General features: G+C 35.1%; 1 long non-coding RNA gene across 2 annotated transcripts in view; it reads right to left on the reverse strand.

The window, feature by feature from the left end:
• LOC106504949 overlaps positions 1-17,779 on the reverse strand; it is a 590,151-nt gene that overhangs the window by 219,427 nt on the left and 352,945 nt on the right. The window contains exon 5 of one of the 2 annotated variants that reach the window (XR_002335799.1): positions 9,053-11,681. The exons of the other annotated variant lie outside the window; for it this stretch is intronic. This is a non-coding gene — a long non-coding RNA (uncharacterized LOC106504949). Of the gene's footprint in view, positions 1-9,052; positions 11,682-17,779 lie in introns of those variants that run through there. 2 annotated transcript variants of the gene reach the window in all.

Consider the following 17,779-nt stretch of genomic DNA (forward strand, 5'->3'; position numbering starts at 1 on the left):
ATCTGGCGGCGGCGGTGTGAGCTGTGAGGTAAATTGCAGACACAGGTCGGATGCTGTGCTATTGTGGCTTTGGTGTAGGCTGGCAGCTGCAGCTCCAATTCAACCCCACCCTGGGAAACTCCATATGCCACAGGTATGGCCCTAAAAAAGCAGAAAAATAAAATAAAATAAGTAAATGCATATTGCTAAGTGTTAGTTAATCTGAAAAGGCTACCTACTGTAGTATTCCAACCATATGAAATTCTGACAAAGACAAAACTGTGGAGACCATATAAAGGTCAGTGGTTGCCAAGGGTTGGGGTGGGAATAGGGATAAAGAGGCAGAGTACAGAGGATTTTTAGGGCAGTGAAAATATTCTGTATAATATAATGGACATAATGTCACTACACATTTGCCCCAACTCATAGGATGTGCAATACCAAGAGTGAACCCTGAGGTCAACTATAGATTTTGGGTGATTGTGATTTATTAGCATAGGTTCATCCCTGGTAAAATGTACCATTCTAGTAAGTGATGTTGATAATGGAAGAGGCTATGCATGTGTGGGGGCAGGAGGTACATGGGAAATTTCTCTACCTCCTCGTTTTTGTTGTAAATCCAAAACTGCTCTAAAAAGGTAAAGTCTTAAAAAAATAAGAGTAATGACAGCTTTCCTCCATCCCGCTTTATGCTGGTTCTCCATTCAGGCAGAATCCCATTGAGTGGTGTCTTAGTTCAGGCTGCCATAAGAGAATACCACAGGCTGAGTGCCTTGAACAACAAGAATTTCCTAAAGTTCTGGAGATTAGAAGTCAAGGTCAGGGTGCCAACTTGGTTGGGTTCTGATAAGAGCCCCCTTCCTGGTTTGCAGACAGTGGTATTCTTGACACGTCCTCACATGGCAGAGACAGAAGCAATCTCTCTCATATCTCTTCTTCTATAGACATTGATCCCATAATGAGGGCTCCCCTCTCATGGTCTAATTATCTCCCTAAGGTCTCCATCTCCAAATGCTGTAACATGGGAGATTAGGCTTTCCACAGAAGAATTTCGGGAGAACACAAACACACAGTCCACATAACAAGTGGCATTGGAATTCAGCAATAAGGTGCTCCTGGTGACAAGGAACACTAAATCTATCACAATTAACAAGAGGAAACTAGATTATATCCTATGCATAGATCCATTTTCATCGGTGGCTACCCATTCAAGTGAGCAGGTTAGAAAGTTGAATCAAAACTACAGTGAGGTATCACCTCACTCCAGTCAGGATGGTCATCATCAAAAAATCTACAAACAATAAATGCTGGTGAGGGTGTGGAGATGAGGGAACTCTTGGTGGGAATATAAGGTGGTACAACCTCTATGGAGAACGGTATGTAGGTTCCTCCAAAAATTAAATAAAGAACTATCATATGATCCAGCAATCCCAATCCTGGACATCTATCCAGAAAAGAAAAAAAAAAAAAAAACTTAATTTGAAGATACATGTTCCCCAATGTTCACTGCAGCACTATTTACAATAGCTAAGACATGGAAACAACTTAAATGCCCATCAACAGAGGACTGCATAAAGAAGATATGTTACATATATATCTCATATATATATATGATACACACACACAATGGAGTATTACTCATTATGAATGAAATACCATTTACAGCAACATGGATGGACCTAGAAATAATAATGCTAAGTGAAGTGAAAAAGACAAATATCAAATGGATCAATAACATGTGCGATCTGGAGTTCCCATCGTGGCTCAGCAGGTAAAGGACCTGACTGGCATCGAACGCAGGTTCTATCCCTGGCCTCGCTCAGTGGGTTAAGGAGCTGGCGTTGCCATGAGCTATGGTGTAGGTTGCAGATGCGGCTCAGATACTGCTTTGCTGTGGCTGTGGCATAGGCTAGCAACTATAGCTCCAATTGGACCCCTAGCCTGGGAACCTCCAATGCCACAGGTATGGCCCTAAAAAGAGAGAAAGACCAAAAAAAAAAAAAAAAAAAAAAAAAGGGCGATCTAACAAAAAATGATACAAAAGAATTTATAAAAGAGAAACAGACTCAAAGATTTTGAAACCGAATTTATGTTTACCAAAGGGAAAATGTGGGGCAGAAGGGACAAATTAGGGGGTTGGGATTGACATATACACACTACTATATATAAAATAGATAAGCAACAAGGACCTACTGTATAGCACAGGGAAATCTACTCAGTACTGTGTAATGACTATATGGGAAAAGAATCTGACAAGGAACAGATATACGTATAGGTGTAACTGATGTACTTTGCTGTACACCTGAAACTAACACAACTTTCTAAATCAACTATACTCCAATAAAAAAAATTAAAAAAAAAAAAAAAAAGAAAGTAGTACGTTGCATGTCTCTTTCCCAAACTGCCACAAGTGCCTTACCTGATCCATCAAGAAAGCCATTTCTGACTTAGGCCAAGCTGAGGGACTTGCCGAAGGAGTCAAGGAGAATATGAAAGCCCTTCTTAAGAGAATGGGAAAACGAAAGGGGAATAGGCGCTAGAAGGAAAAGAACAAAATCACTACCAAACTCTGATTAAAAAGCATTCTCCAAAGATGACCAAGTTAGTAGGAAGCCATGTGTTCACAATGGAAAACAATGTAGGATTTGAAGTCAGAGAGACCTGGACAAGAATTTCAGTTCCTCTACCAAGAAAGCTGATTACCTTGGCAAGTTTCTGAAGTTCTCCAACCTCTCAAATGCATAATAACTGTTTTGACAATGAAGAGAAATTCAATTATTATGTATAGCACCTAGGCTGTCAACATTATTCAGTAAACACTCCCTGTTGTTTCTGTCATGCTGTAGCTTTATCATTACTATAGAAAGGCATTTACTCCCATTTCTTCTAATTCAACAATGAAATTATTAATATTCAACATTATCTCTACTACCGAAACTAATATGACATGTAAAGAAGGAAATGGCACAGTGAGATGGAGGGCAGCCAGCAAGAGCAGTCTTCCCCTGCTGTAAGGGGTGTTTTATCACAAACATCATCTAGAATTGCCTGTGCATGGTGATTTTTTTAAAAAGCAAACAATTTTAGTTTCAATTGTCTACAGATAATACATCCCCTTCTAGCTTGCCCCGGTATAACATTCTGATCACCAGCCCCTCCCCATGGATCACATAATGAAATCAGACATCCAGAGAATACAAGCCACTAGCCAAAGTCACACAGTATCATTTTCATGCCATTTTTAAAAATTCTGTGTTTCTCCACTTCTTTCCAGAACATTTCCTCCCTCTATTCACTTCTTTTGACTCCTGTGTCTAATTCTGTCTTCAGCTTGGTTTTCTTCCAAAATCTAAACTAAAACAAACAAGATCCATTCACCTTCAGAAGTTCTGATGGGAGGAAGAAAACATAACAAATCTAATGTATTCTCTCTTCAGGATTTTTTCTATTTTTGTTTCTGCCTCTTACTCCATAGTTTTGCACTCTGTCTAGTCTTAGAGGTTCTGTCGACAGTTCTTATGATGTAACAAAATGTTTGCCAGAGTAATGTGGTAAGACAAAGTAGAGCCATATTTGTGATGTCAAAGAGTATTCAGTTTCCTAATTCTTCTCAAAAGAGAAAAAAATCAGTGATAACTTCCCTTTTGCCAGCAGTACTGAGGGGGTTGGGATTTCTCCCAGACTCAATTCCCCCTTCAATATAACAGTTGTAAGAGGTTTCTTTCTATATGTGTATTAAGAACCAATTTTTTTTTCCTAGATAAAATCAGGTAACACTTCTCACCAACTCAAAGATGTAAAATGAGCGAAGTGTAGCCAACAGTACATACTCTATTCCTTCCACACATAAGGAGCCTGTCAACTCTCCAACAGAACTTAGTCCCTTTGGCAGCCCCAATGAATTAATGTCCTGCTAACATAATTACCCACATGAAAAATACAGTTGGTTGTATAACTCACAGATTCAAGTTACACAGTTTACTGTTCACAGTTCATAGTATCAAACAACAGCATGATATTTTGTGCCTGAATTGTCCTAATTTAGTAAATACTACTCTCTTTTTGAATTAAGGATAAAAAGAACAATTCATCAAGGGAAGTATGTTTCTTTTACAAAAAAAGATTTTACTCAATCCCCAAATCTGTTCATAATTTCTCCTTCTTGGCCGACACTGAGAAAAAAATTCATGGCAACCCAAATAAAGATGTCCCCAAAGAAATCGTAGACTGGATATTATCTTTCCAGAACTTTATTTCCCTTCGTAATTATACAAAAGACCCCACACCATCGATACTACACATAAAACATATGCTAGTTTTTAGGACCCAGAGTTTTAAAAAAAATCTAAAACGTGTCTGCCTCAAGTCTCTGTTTCCTCCATTTTCCTATAAATAACTACATCCACGTGTTCTTTTCAGAAAGACATGTAAAAGCAATACTTGTTTCTCCTCAGAATAACATTCTGGTCCCAATGATTATTTATTTCAAGGCAAAGGGACATATATTTAATAAAATTAGTTAGGGAGACTTCTTCACAAATAAACATAAAGAATGTGGGGAGAGCCTTTAAAATCCTCATTTCACACTCAGTTTCAGAGGTGACTAATGACTTGCCTAAGTGATAAATGACTCTACAATAAAAAAGCAACGTTACCAATACTACTTCTAAAGAAGTAAGTACTGAAGCCAACTGAAACTTCCTAAGTGAAAAGGTTTCTTTCTAACTGTCAAGAGGTAAACCTTGAAGGAATACGGACCAAAATGTTTTAGAAGGATCAATAAATGACAACCTAAGAGCAAACATAATTATTTATTCAGGAGATTCTTAGAGGTAGATGCTGCAGCCAATGAAGACACCAAAGGCACGGAAACCACATGAATGAGAGGAAATGGAGTGGTAGGGAGGCAATACATAACACACAGCAATGTTCCTTTCAAAGCAGCAATTTGGACTCGAACCAGGTCTACAGCAATTTGGAAAATCATCACTGGATGGCTGATTCTTTAGCTGTATCTGATTATGGGTGTTAGAAAGGTATTTGAGGCCTGGGCTTGTTAACTGATATTTGATCCCAAGCATCAGGTTCTAACTCTTTAATCCCAGAACTGCCAGGACCACACAGTTTCTTCTCACTTCAATTACCTAGGCTGATGCTTAGAAAACAAACATAATCCAATCATGTGTTTCATTTGAGACAAAAAGTTAGTGTTTGAAGGAAAAAAAAATAGCATGACATGCTTAGTATATAAGGATTTCTTTAAGCAAGAGGAAAGGCTCTAATTCAAACATCAAATAATCTTTTCATTGATTCTCAATGGAAAGAATTTATTGAGAAAGAAAGATCAACTAATCATTTGCATCCTCTGTGTTCTCTAAGATCATGAATCACCAACATTTTCCAGCTTTATTTGAGCTAACCAATTCAGAAACTTGCTATGTTTGTATTATTCTCAGTTAAGTACTTCATAATAAATACTTTTAAAAAGATAAGTATCTCTCATCAGCCAGGAAGTTTCCTCCCAATGATGACTATCTTTCTGTTTTCTATAAAAAATAGTATTACAAAATAAAGTAATTTTACTTAAAGGAATTAATCAGAGAATGAAATCATTGTAGAGTATATTCAAAACAATTTTTTTAAAATATGAGGCTTCCCTCAAAGAAATGTTATGAAAATACATACTGAAATTATTTTCCATTCAGTCAGCAGTCTATTAGGCACTTTAAACCAGAAGCTTTCAATGCCAGATTTTAAGTGTCAAGTATTTTTGAATCACCCCACACACACTGTGTGACCTCTAAAATCATTAGAAAGAAACACCAACTTTAACAGTGTTGAGTCATTTTTTAAAATATGTAAAACCAGTAAAGAAAAAAATTATTTTGAAAAATAAGTAACCGTTCAGGAGCACATATACATATTCTAACCATAAAGGTTGTAGATTTAATCTATTAACTTTTCCAAGATACTTGGTTTGAAATGTTTCCCCTCCCCAAAAGCAATGTGCAACACTTCCACCTTGCCACAGTGTTTTGGAGATACTGCAGAAGTAGTAGAGTTTGCTGTATCATATAGGTTACAACTATCAGTTTTAAAGTCATGCAGGGTCAGAGTTACCACTCCACCATGTGAGGCTATGGGATCTTGAGTCTCAATGTTATCTCCAGTAACTGGATAAAAGCAGTACCTTATATGTTTGCAGCAAAGATTACCTTACATAATGCCTAGTGTCTGAACCCAGCAAAGTGTCAACAAATATTAATATCACAATTGTAAGTAATATTCAACAGAGCTATCAGCAAGATGGTGTAAGATGAGTTCCTGGCACTCTTTCCCTTGCAGAAACACCAATCTAACAACCATCCATGGATGAAAATACCTTTTAAGAGCTCCAGAATCCAAGTGAGAGGTTATACTATCCTAGCAGCACATAGAAATGAGAAAAGCTAAGTTTCACTTTACCCACATCCCCCCTTCCCCAACCTGGCAACGCACAGTTCTAAGAGTGATTCCTTTGGAACATGAGAGACCCCTCCCCCACCAGATCATGAGTTCTTCCTTGGGATAAAAGATAGAGCAATTCACCCACAAACATCATGTATGGCATGGTGATTATAGTTAATAACACTGTATTATATACCTGAAAGTTGCTAAGAGTAGATCTTGAGTGTTCTCACCACAAAAAAAAAAAAAAAAAAAAAATAGTAATTATGTGGTGTGATTCAGCTCTTAGTGAATGCTATGATAATAATCTTTCTGTGATTTATGAGTATAATATCAATACACTGAACACCTTAAAGTTATATAATGTTACACAACTGAAATCGTAAATAGAGAAAAAAACTTCTTGAAAGTCTTGGCTATGATTATTTGGGATATGAATTCAAAAGAATAGAGAAAAAAATCAAACATAAAAAGTAGGACTACATCAAACTAAAGTTTCAGCACAGCAAATAAACAACAAAATGAAAAAGAAGTCTATAAAATGGGAGAAAACATTTGCAAATTATACATCTGAGAAGTGGCTAATATCCAAAATATCCAGTAAGCCTTCCATATCTGTGGGTTCCACATCTGCAGTGAAACAATGGCACATCAGTTTATATAAGGCACTTGAGCAACTGCGGGGGTTCTGGAACCAATCCCCCTCAGGTTCCAAGGGACAACTATGTAAGGAACTAGGGGCAGGTACAGGAAAAATGGGAAGATGTTGGTCAAGGGTAAGAAGTTTCAGCTATGCAAGATGAATAAACTCAGGAAATCTAATGTGCCAGCATGACACGTATAGCTAACAATACTGAAATGTATACTTAAGAGATTTTAAATGCAAAAAGAGAGAAAATGTTTTAACTATGTCAGATGATAGATACATTAGTTTACAGCAATTACATCAAGTTGTATGCTTTGAATATATACAGTTTTGTCAGTTATAATTCATTAAAGTTGAAAAAATTCATATGAGACCACAAAAGACCTTGAAAAGAGTCAAAGAAATTTTGAGCAAGAATTAAAAAAAAAACCTGAAAATAGTATATTTTCTGATTTCAAAAGGTATCACAAAACTACAGCATTCAAAAGAGAATGGTACTGGCATAAAGACATATAGGCCAATGGAACAAAATAGCACAGAAATAAACCCATGCATATATAGTCAACAGTATTTTTAAATGGGGAAAGTGGAATCTCTTCAATAAATGATGCTGGGAAAATTGGATATCCACATGCGAAAGGACTAAATTTCACCCTTATCTCACATTCTACATAAAAAATTAATTCAAAATGGATTAAAGATTTAAATATAAGACCTAAAAACACAAAAAATCCTAAAAGAAAACTTAGGGAAATTTTTTTAAACTTCAGCTTTGGTAATGATTTCTTTGTTATGACACCAAAAACATAGGCAATAAAAGCAAAAATGGGCATGCTGGACTACACCAAAGTAAAAGGCTTTTGCAAAGCAAACAACAAAATGAAAAGGCAGTCTACAGAATGGGATAAAATATTAGCAAACTATGCATCTGATAAAGGGTTAATATCTAAACTATATAGGGATCTCACCAGCAAAAAAACAAATAATCTATTTTTAAAGTTGGTGAAGGAACCAAATAGACATTTCTCCAAAGGTGATATACAAATGGCCAACAGGTATATGAAAAAGAGCTCAATATCACTAATCATCTGGGAAGTGCAAATCAAAATCACAATGAGATATCATCTCATACTGACTGGAATGGCTATTATTCAAAACAAAAGACAACTGGTGTTGGTGAAGATTTGAAGAAAAGAGAACCATTGTACACTGCTGATAGGGATGCATTCGTTATGGCAAAGAATAGGCTCCCTGAAAACTTAAAAAATATAAATACCATGTTATCCACAAACCCACTTCTGGGTATTTATTCAAAGGAATTGAAATCAGGATCTCAAACAACTATTGGCACTCCCAAGTTCACTGCAACATTGTTCACAATAGCCATGACATGGAAGCAACCATACACCGATGAATTGTTTCTTTAATTGTCACATATACATACAATGGAATATTACTCAGCCATGAGAAAGATGGAAACCCTGATGTTTGTGACAACACGGATAAACCTGGAGAACAAGATAAGAGAAATAAGCTAGACACAGAAGGATGGTATCTATTTGCTAAGAATTAGGGCATTCTTATGTTCATGAATTTACAGTTGCCAAATTTAACAAATAAAAAAAATTGATTTTTTATTCATTGTTTATCTAAAGTTTAAATTTAGGAGTTCCCGTCGTGGCGCAGTGGTTAACGAAGCCGACTAGGAACCATGAGGTTGCGGGTTCGATCCCTGCCCTTGCTCAGTGGGTTAAGGATCCGGTGTTGCCGTGAGCTGTGGTGTAGGTTGCAGATGCGGCTCGGATCCCGCGTTGCTGTGGCTCTGGCGTAGGCCGGCGGCTATGGCTCCGATTCGACCCCTAGCCTGGCAACCTCCATATGCCGAGGGAGCGGCCCAAGAAATGGCAAAAAGACAAAATAAAAATAAATAAATAAATAAATAAAATAAAATAAATAAAATTTAAATTTAAATGTGTGTATTGCATTTTATTTGTAAAACTATCCGAATTGTTCTGGAAGAAAGGAAGAACTGTTAAACAGTGTTAACTATGCACAGTTGGTATAATATTATAAAAGTGATTTCTGTAATTTACCACAGACTGAGAAGAATGCTATGACAATTTCAATACATAAAACTCAGTCAGTAAAATTCAATACCCATTCACGATAAACTTCAAAATGAAAAGAATTGTTTTTCATCTGATTGAAGGCATTACGAAAATCCTTAGTAGATATCTTACTTAGTGATGACATTATAAAATAATTTTCTTTAGACACACTACCACACCCCTCCTATTCAACTTTGTATTAGAGGTTCTGACCAATAGAGTAAGAGGAAAAAAGAAAATAAAAAGTGACCACAATTGGCAAAAAGAAAATAAGTCATTATTCTCAAATAATATAATATCTACCTAAAACACACAAAATAACCTACAGGTAATTGTTAGCATTAATAAAAGCATCACAACATTGCTGGAAATCAAAACAAATGTTTTTAAGTAAAAATAGAAAACGGTTGTATTTCTACGTTCAACATAAACAATTATAAATTGTAATTTTTAATGCTATCATTATCCTATATACCAAGAACCTAGAAATAAATTTAACAAAAACTGAATAAGACTTGTGAAGAAACCTGTTAATTTTAGATAGACAATAAAGAAAACATAAAGATAGTCCATGAATCCATAAATGCACATGCATGTATGTACAAACAATCATATATAAACACATTGATTCTTAATTGATAACAGAATGGGAGCTCCTGTTCAGTGGGGAATAGATAGATTCTTCATGAAATGGTACAAGAGCTACTGGTTATTGTACAGAAGAAAAATTAGATCTCTACCTTATCATAAACAAAAAATACATTTAAACACCTACAGTTAAAAGGAAAATCTGCTAAAAAAAAAAAAAAACTATTAGACTACATAAAAATAAGTTCATCACTTTAAAATACAAAAAATGCATACCAGAAATTACAAATTTGACCACAGTAAACCTAAGATTTTTGTTCACCAAAATTAACAAAGGAAGCCATAAACTAGGAGAATATATTAGCAACATGCATGAACTACAAGGGTGTATTATGCAAAAATATTAAAATCTTATAAATCAATAAAGAAAAGAATTATTTTGGAAATTACTGGCAAAAAAAAGACTTCACGGGGAAGAAAAGAGACAATTCTTAAACATACGAAAAAAATTCAGCTTCATTAAAAAAGCAAATGAAAATCACAATCAAGTACCCCTTCACACCCACGAAAGTTGTAAAATTTAAGAAGCTAGATGATACCAAGTTTTGACAAGGATGTTCATTAGTAGAAATTCTTATCCACTGGTAATAGGAGGCTAAGTTAGAACAACCCCTTGGGAAAGTGTGGCATTACCTCTTAAACAGAGCGTGTGCAAACCCTACAATCCACATCTGTGTGTCGAAATAGAGACATCTTTGCACATGTGTTTCAGAAGCATTGTAAAAATCAAACACAGCAAAATGGTTAAGAGCAAAGACCATGCAGCCAGACTTTAGATACTGAAATCTCATCTCTGCTGCTTGGTAACTGTATCTTAGTTAATTTATTAGCATTTTTATGTTTCAGTCTCCTTATCTCTAAGTTGATAATAGAACCTAGCTTATAGACTTGTGCTGATATTTAGATGAGTTGATATATATGCAGTGCTTGGCACAGTTCCTGGCACATAGTAAGTATTACAGCTTAAGCTGTTATTATTAGTCACAGACCACTATTAATCATAACCAAAAAAATGGAAACACTAAATATCTATCTCTAGTCGAATGAATAAATACAGTGCATATGTGCATGAAAACATATGTATCCATATACACATGTATATTCTGACATATCCTCAGATAAATACAATGGAATACTATATGGTGGTAAAAATATATTACAATGATTATCTCATTAATGGAAAAAAAAACAAGCACCTCACAGAATACATACACTATGATTCCATACATGCAATTTTTAAAAGGCAAAAATGGTACACTGTTGAAGGAGATATTTTTTAATAAAAGTAAAAAGACGTGTGAAAATGATTATCACACATTGAGAATCTCACAAGACAGTACCCTCCTGGAAGCTAAGAGAAGAAAAGCAGCAAGGAGTCATCCAAGGTGTTCCACTGGTGCTAATAATGTTCTATTTCTTAGCCTGGGCCATGAGAAAATAGAGGTTTTTTTCAGTCTTCAAACTGTACTTATCTCTCTTAAAATGTTTTCTCTTTGACATTTTATATAAAGATCCTTTTTTAATACGAAATACTCCACAAACTTGGGGAATAAATACAGCTTCTTTGCTTTAATTTTTAAATTATTTGCTTTATTTACCATTTGTCTTCCTAACAAGACAATAACTTCCTCTCTAAAGGAATGTCCAAAAACATAAGATTTTTTTCCACACTTAGGGAACTAATATGTAAGTCCTGCAGAGGAGGCATCTCCAGCTTACACTGTTCTTCACAATTTTAAATCAACATTAAAACTGATTCTGATTCTAAGCAATCTTACAGACGATGGGGATGTCATCTTACCCACAGATAGTTCACACATCTCTTCCTGTTGACAGCAGTTCCTGGAATGAGTCTGGAGCAGCAGGAGAAATAAAGGAAGGAGAGGGGAATGAAGAATGGAATTATGAGCAATAGAAGAGCATTTACCCCGTAAGGGTCAATTTGAGAGTAACAAAACCCCATCAGTCTCAAATAGATCTTACCCATACTTAATAATAATTACCACTAAAATCCTACTTCCTGAAACAGAGAACAAACCCTGGTAAGATTAAAGATGGAGTATTGATTTTGAATTTCCAATTTTCTCCACCACAGAGCCACGTGTCACATCTGAGGGTGAGCCACCTGCACAGGGCTGCTTAGGACCTGCTCAGGATACACAGAGTCACTGGCCTGGGAGATTCTATCAGAGAGAGAATAAAAATGAGAACAAAAAAACGGGAGAATGGTATTTTTTAAAATGCTTATTAGATGTGACATAAAAAATGTATTCTAAGGCCTGTATTACAAAGATTTTACTCATAATTCTAAGATAGAAAATGTTAAGCATGACTGCACAGAAATGATAAGGCACTGATTTATGTATAGACGAGGAGAGACAACAATTTTTTGGTTAGACTATTCTATCACACATTATAAAATGCTTTTCCTTTTCGCTGTTGAATTCAATAAATCTTCTTGTCTACTAATCTGTAAATTACTGGCTCAAGCTATAGGCCATGATTTCCTCACTGAAATACAGTCTATAGGAAGCAGCCCCTGGAATTAAGCAAAATCCTATATCTAGCATATAATTTTTCTGTGCCCTGCAGACCCACTGCCAAATGATTTTACTGTGTTTACTTACTAAAATATACTAGAAAATTTTCCATTAATGTTTAAGGCAGCATTGACTTCTGTGAGAACCCAGAATGTTTTACACATTCCAAATTATCCACTCTTCCCATCAGGACAGACATAAGAATAATAAGTATAAAAAAATTCGAGAGTCTAGATAAGATAATAATTATGAATACAGAGTCTCATTTATGAAGTTAAAAACAAAGTAATGAGTATTGGCTAACACCTATGTAAATGGTGAAGCAGAGATGGCAACTACAGTGCTTTCATGTCCTAAAATTTTAAGGTCAAGGCTTTGGTCACTGGGAACTAGAGCTGTTATGTCCCAGAGGACAATGTGGGAAAAGTGTAGTCAATATTTCAGAGCCAGAGAGGTAGGGAGTTAAGAAAGAGTGAGCTGGCCTAGATGTATGGCAGCAGGTAGGGGCAAGGAAGCTCTGAGTAAGCCTTCTAGCAACACAGTTTTGGGGATACTGACTCAGAAAAGAAGCCGAGACTGAACTATCTGCTCTGAACCCCAAACCCTTAAGAAGCACAAAGATCCCATCTACTGGGCTTGCAAATTTTTTAGAAATAAAAGGCATGCATAGTTGTTCCCGTTGTGGCTCATCAGGTTAAGGACCCAGCATAGTCTTCACAAGAATGTGGGTTCAATCCCTGGCCTCACTCACTGGGATAAGCATCCAGTGTTGCCACAAACTATTGGGCAGGTTGCAGATGTGGCTCTGATCCAGTGTTGCTTTGTCTGTGGTGTAGGCTGGCAGCTGCAGCTCCCATTCGACCCCCTAGCCTGGGAACTTCCATATGCCGGAGATGCAGCTGTAAAAGAAGAAGCAGGGGGAGGTGGAGGAAGCATGTGTAATTTTACAAAGTTTGCCACATGCAAAAAAGGAAGGCACTCCAAGTCAAAAACAAGAAATCACAGATAAATACAAAATTAATACCTTCAAGGCTTTAAGATTTTGAAATTGTCAGCCCAGGATTCATAAGAACTATGCATGAAATGTTTAAAATGAAAAAACTGGGGAATGGCAAAGATAAGCATAAATCAATAAACTATGAGAAATCAATATATACAGCTGAAAAACAATTATAGAAATGAATTTGAAATAGATAACTCTATGTTTAATACAGCAGGAAAGATATAGTAGAAATGATAATTTGTAAACTGAAAGATACACACAAATAATGTATCCAGGATGAAACAAGAGTGAGAGAAAGAGATGAAAAATGTGAAAGATTAGGAGACAAGAACAGAATCAGAAATTAACTGTCTTTCTGTTGGAACTACAAAAGGGAAGAATGGAGCAAAGGCGTATTAAAAACTAAATAAAGTTCAAGTATATACTAAAATGGAAGGAAAACATAAATCACTACATCCAAGAAGCACAGTGTATCCTAAATAGAAAAATTAAACCAAAACAGAAGTTTGCGATGGTTTTCTTAGGTTTATACTCAAGTCTCTCATTTTCCGCAGATGTTCTGGTTCCTAAAGGGAGAGGGAACAGTATTTAAAGACAGAAATCTGTGTACTAGAGGTGTTCACTGCTACAGAGTTCCTTATTGCTACGCTTTTCAGTAGACCAAGCAAGGAAACATGCATTTCTTAACAAGAGAAAGTGCAACATGAAATGTTGCATTCCTATGAATTATTTCTGTTCCAGTTTTATTTTTTATCTCTTTTTTCAAATTTACTTTGAAACCCTTTGGTTCCTTGTGGCATTAATTTATTACCTATTTTTTTATTCTGCTAATAAGGGACTAACAATCCCAGTATTATTATGAATAAGAAAATTACTAAAAAAAAAATACAATTTTTAAGTACAGTTGACCCTTGAACAACACAAGTTTGAACTGTATGGGTTCACTTATACGTGGGTTTTTATTTTAACAGTAAATACTACAGTACTACTGGAGTTGTAGTTGGTTGATCTGAGGATGCAGAACTGTGGATATGGAGGGCCAGCTAAAGTTATACTGAATTTCCACAGCTCAGACTTAGGTGTCCCAACCCTCTCGTTGTTCAAAGGTCAAGACTATATCAATTTTTCCTTAGAATATAATCCCCCAAGAGATCCATGTTAAATTTATCAGAATTTAAAGTCACATAATAATTTCTTTCTATATGAGTTACACAATCATAATGCATTAAAGTTAGGTTCATTAGTTCATTCTGCTTTTTATGCATTGCTTTTGTGTTTCTTTGTACATTTTTCTAGATGTACATAAAAATAAATATATTTACCTGGTTTCAAACTCAAATCCATAAAATATGGTAAATTTAAAGCAGTTTGGCTTCTATTTACATGTCCTCCACATATTGTTAACCTCTTTAAAAATGTTCTGATTTAGTCAACCATTGTTTTGATGGAGAAAATTTATATATATATACACCCATATTTATATGTATTATGTATATAATATACATATGTATATGTATTATGTGTATAATATACAATATACATATGCACTATAAACTTTTATATTTATATATACATGTACATATGGCATATATAATGTATGTATATATAGGCTGATACATGTATTTATATATCTAAATATATAGATATAAGCAATGATACACTACATACATTTTTCTATATTATTTTACTCCAGAGAAGTACATGTAGAAATTTTTCACTCTTTTACAACTGAGTAAAGGCCATTGTGTGGCAGAAGTGTTTTACGTAGTATCAAACCCAAATATACATCAAAGGGAACTGGAAAAATTAACAGTCCTATAATGAAGGGTCTTAGGTAAATATCCTTTTGCATTTTTGCCTATCTTTGAGACAGATTTCAATCAGAACAATTTCTGGGTCAAAAATTAAAGACACACAACATTTCACTAGACATTGCAAAGTTTCTCTTCATAATCATTGTACCATTTTATGTTCCCACTACCAGGGAATGAGAGCACAGGCTTGATCAAAGTATGTGTTGTCATACCGAACCTTCTGCCAATCTAATAAAATTGAATCTCATTGTAGTTTCAATTTGCCTTTTTCTTGTTGGGAAGAAAGCTGAGAAATATTTCCATTGTTTAAGAATCAGTCACCTCTCTTTTTCTATGAACAGCTAATTTTCCTCTACAGTGGTAATTTCCCTCCTCTATTTTTAGAAACTTTCTATCATAGCAACTTTCCTTTTGAAATAAACTAGAAAAAAATACTTGAAATTTATCATTTTTTATTTTGTTTGTAATTCTTTTGCTGTTCAATTTTTTAAGTGGTGAAATACATCAGTTTTTTATTGTTTCTGTATTTTAATCCTAGTTAAGAAATTTCTCTGCCCCTGGGCTACAGAGGAACATCCTCAGGTTTCCTTCCAGTGCTTGTATATTTTGGGTTTTTTTATGTTTTATTTTGGTTTTTTTGGCCACACCTGCAGCATGTGGTAGTTCCCGGGCCAGAGATTGAACCCATACCACAGCTATAACCACAGCTATAACCAGAGATATATCAATATCAGATCCTTAACCCTTTGAACCACAAGGAAACTCCTATATTTTGTTTCTTAGGTTTGTTTTTCTGATTAATTTGAAATTTTTCTTGAAGTACGGTATGATAATGGAATTTCTGCTTTCTCTTTTGTCTAGGCAGTTAGCCAAAGATCACTTTTAAAAATGTATCTTTCCCCACTGATTTGAAGTGCTGAATTTCTCCAGGTCCATGATTTTCTTTTCTGTGGAAAGGTTCATTTGTATAATGTGAGAAAAAAAGAATGTATACTTGTATGTGTGACTGGGTCACCTTGCTGTGCAGTAGAAAATTGACACAACACTGTAAACCAGCTATAATGAAAAAAATAAAAATTATTTTAAAAATGCTGAATTTTTAACAAATTTTCATGATTATCTATCTACAAATGTTCTTATTCTCATCTGAATATCATAAAACACCATTTTGACCTTTTATGTTTTAATACCTGGTAGAGCAATTTCACTCCACATACTACTCTTTTTAGAAGGACTTCATGGCTGTACTTGCATATTTGTTCTTCCAAATAAAATAGCTAATCAACATGTTTATCCTCAGAAAGAAAAATACTCAATGATAATTCCACTGAGACTGCATTAATTAATTTATAAAATATATTTATATATGCTAAATCTTTCTATGAAGGAATATAGCATATAAACACACAAGACCAATTAGAGATGAAAGAGAGGACTTCATTAGGATTCTATTTGCAAATTTAGAAATGTTTCAAATCTATGTGAGGAAAGCCATAAAGTGCTCCCGAAAGACACAGAAATGGCTAGAACAAAAGGGACAATATACCATATTTTTGCATATATGATTCAGTATCATAGGAACATTAATCATTGCCTGCACAAGCATTACCTCCGTTTTTGGCCCTAGTGGTCAAACTAGACAAGTGCAACCCTGTAACTCCCCAAACAACTGAGGAGTTATTTGAGGAAGGAATAGACATCATGCTTATTATCTGAACTTTTCATGTTATTTACAGAAATGTCAACAGAAGGAGTTCAATGTCAAAATATTGTGGATGGCTATCATTAGTTCAGAAAACAACTGCCGAGTATATGGTAGAGAATCCTTTCAAGAAATGCTATACTATTAATGCTATTGACAATACAGAGTATAATTCTGTATGGAAAAGGGTATCAAAAACCCTAAATCTAGAAGGGCTAGACTCTAAATGCAAAGAGGTTTCAGAACACTTCAACTCCAAAGTTCTCAAGGATCCTTGAGACTGTTCAGGGTTCTACAAGGTCAAGACTATTTTCATCATTTTAATGTACTATTTGCCTTATTTCACTGCATTGACACATGCACTGATGGTTCAAGAGCAATGATGGGTAAAATTGCTGACACCTTCCCATGAATCGAGCACTACCAAGATGTACCAAGAATCACACACTCAGCACCAAAATAAATAAATAAGACGGAAAAGCCAGTTTCACTTAAAAATATCCTTGAAGGAGCAGTAGAAATTTTTAACAGTATTAATCTCAACCCTTTGGTATGCATCTTTTAAATAGTCTATTTCCCAAGACGGAATTACACTAAAGTATCTTGCTACATACATTTATGATGGTTGCTTTGGGGAAAAGCACTCATAATTGTTTGAGTTGTGAGCTGAACTGGCTACATTTTTACGGAACACTATTTTTGCTTGAAAGAATGACAAACAAATGATAGTTATTCAGGTTGCGGACTATTTGGTAAAACATTTCTTGAAAATGAGCAAAGTGAGTCTGTCACTTCAAGGAAAACAATTGACTACATTTGTTGCCGATGATAAAATTGAATCTTCTGAGTGACATTAGAATTGGAAAACTTGTATCTGCCACAATGCATGTTC

The sequence above is a fragment of the Sus scrofa genome, chromosome 9 (genome assembly GCF_000003025.6).
Source record: "Sus scrofa isolate TJ Tabasco breed Duroc chromosome 9, Sscrofa11.1, whole genome shotgun sequence".
NCBI classification, from domain to species: domain Eukaryota; kingdom Metazoa; phylum Chordata; class Mammalia; order Artiodactyla; family Suidae; genus Sus; species Sus scrofa.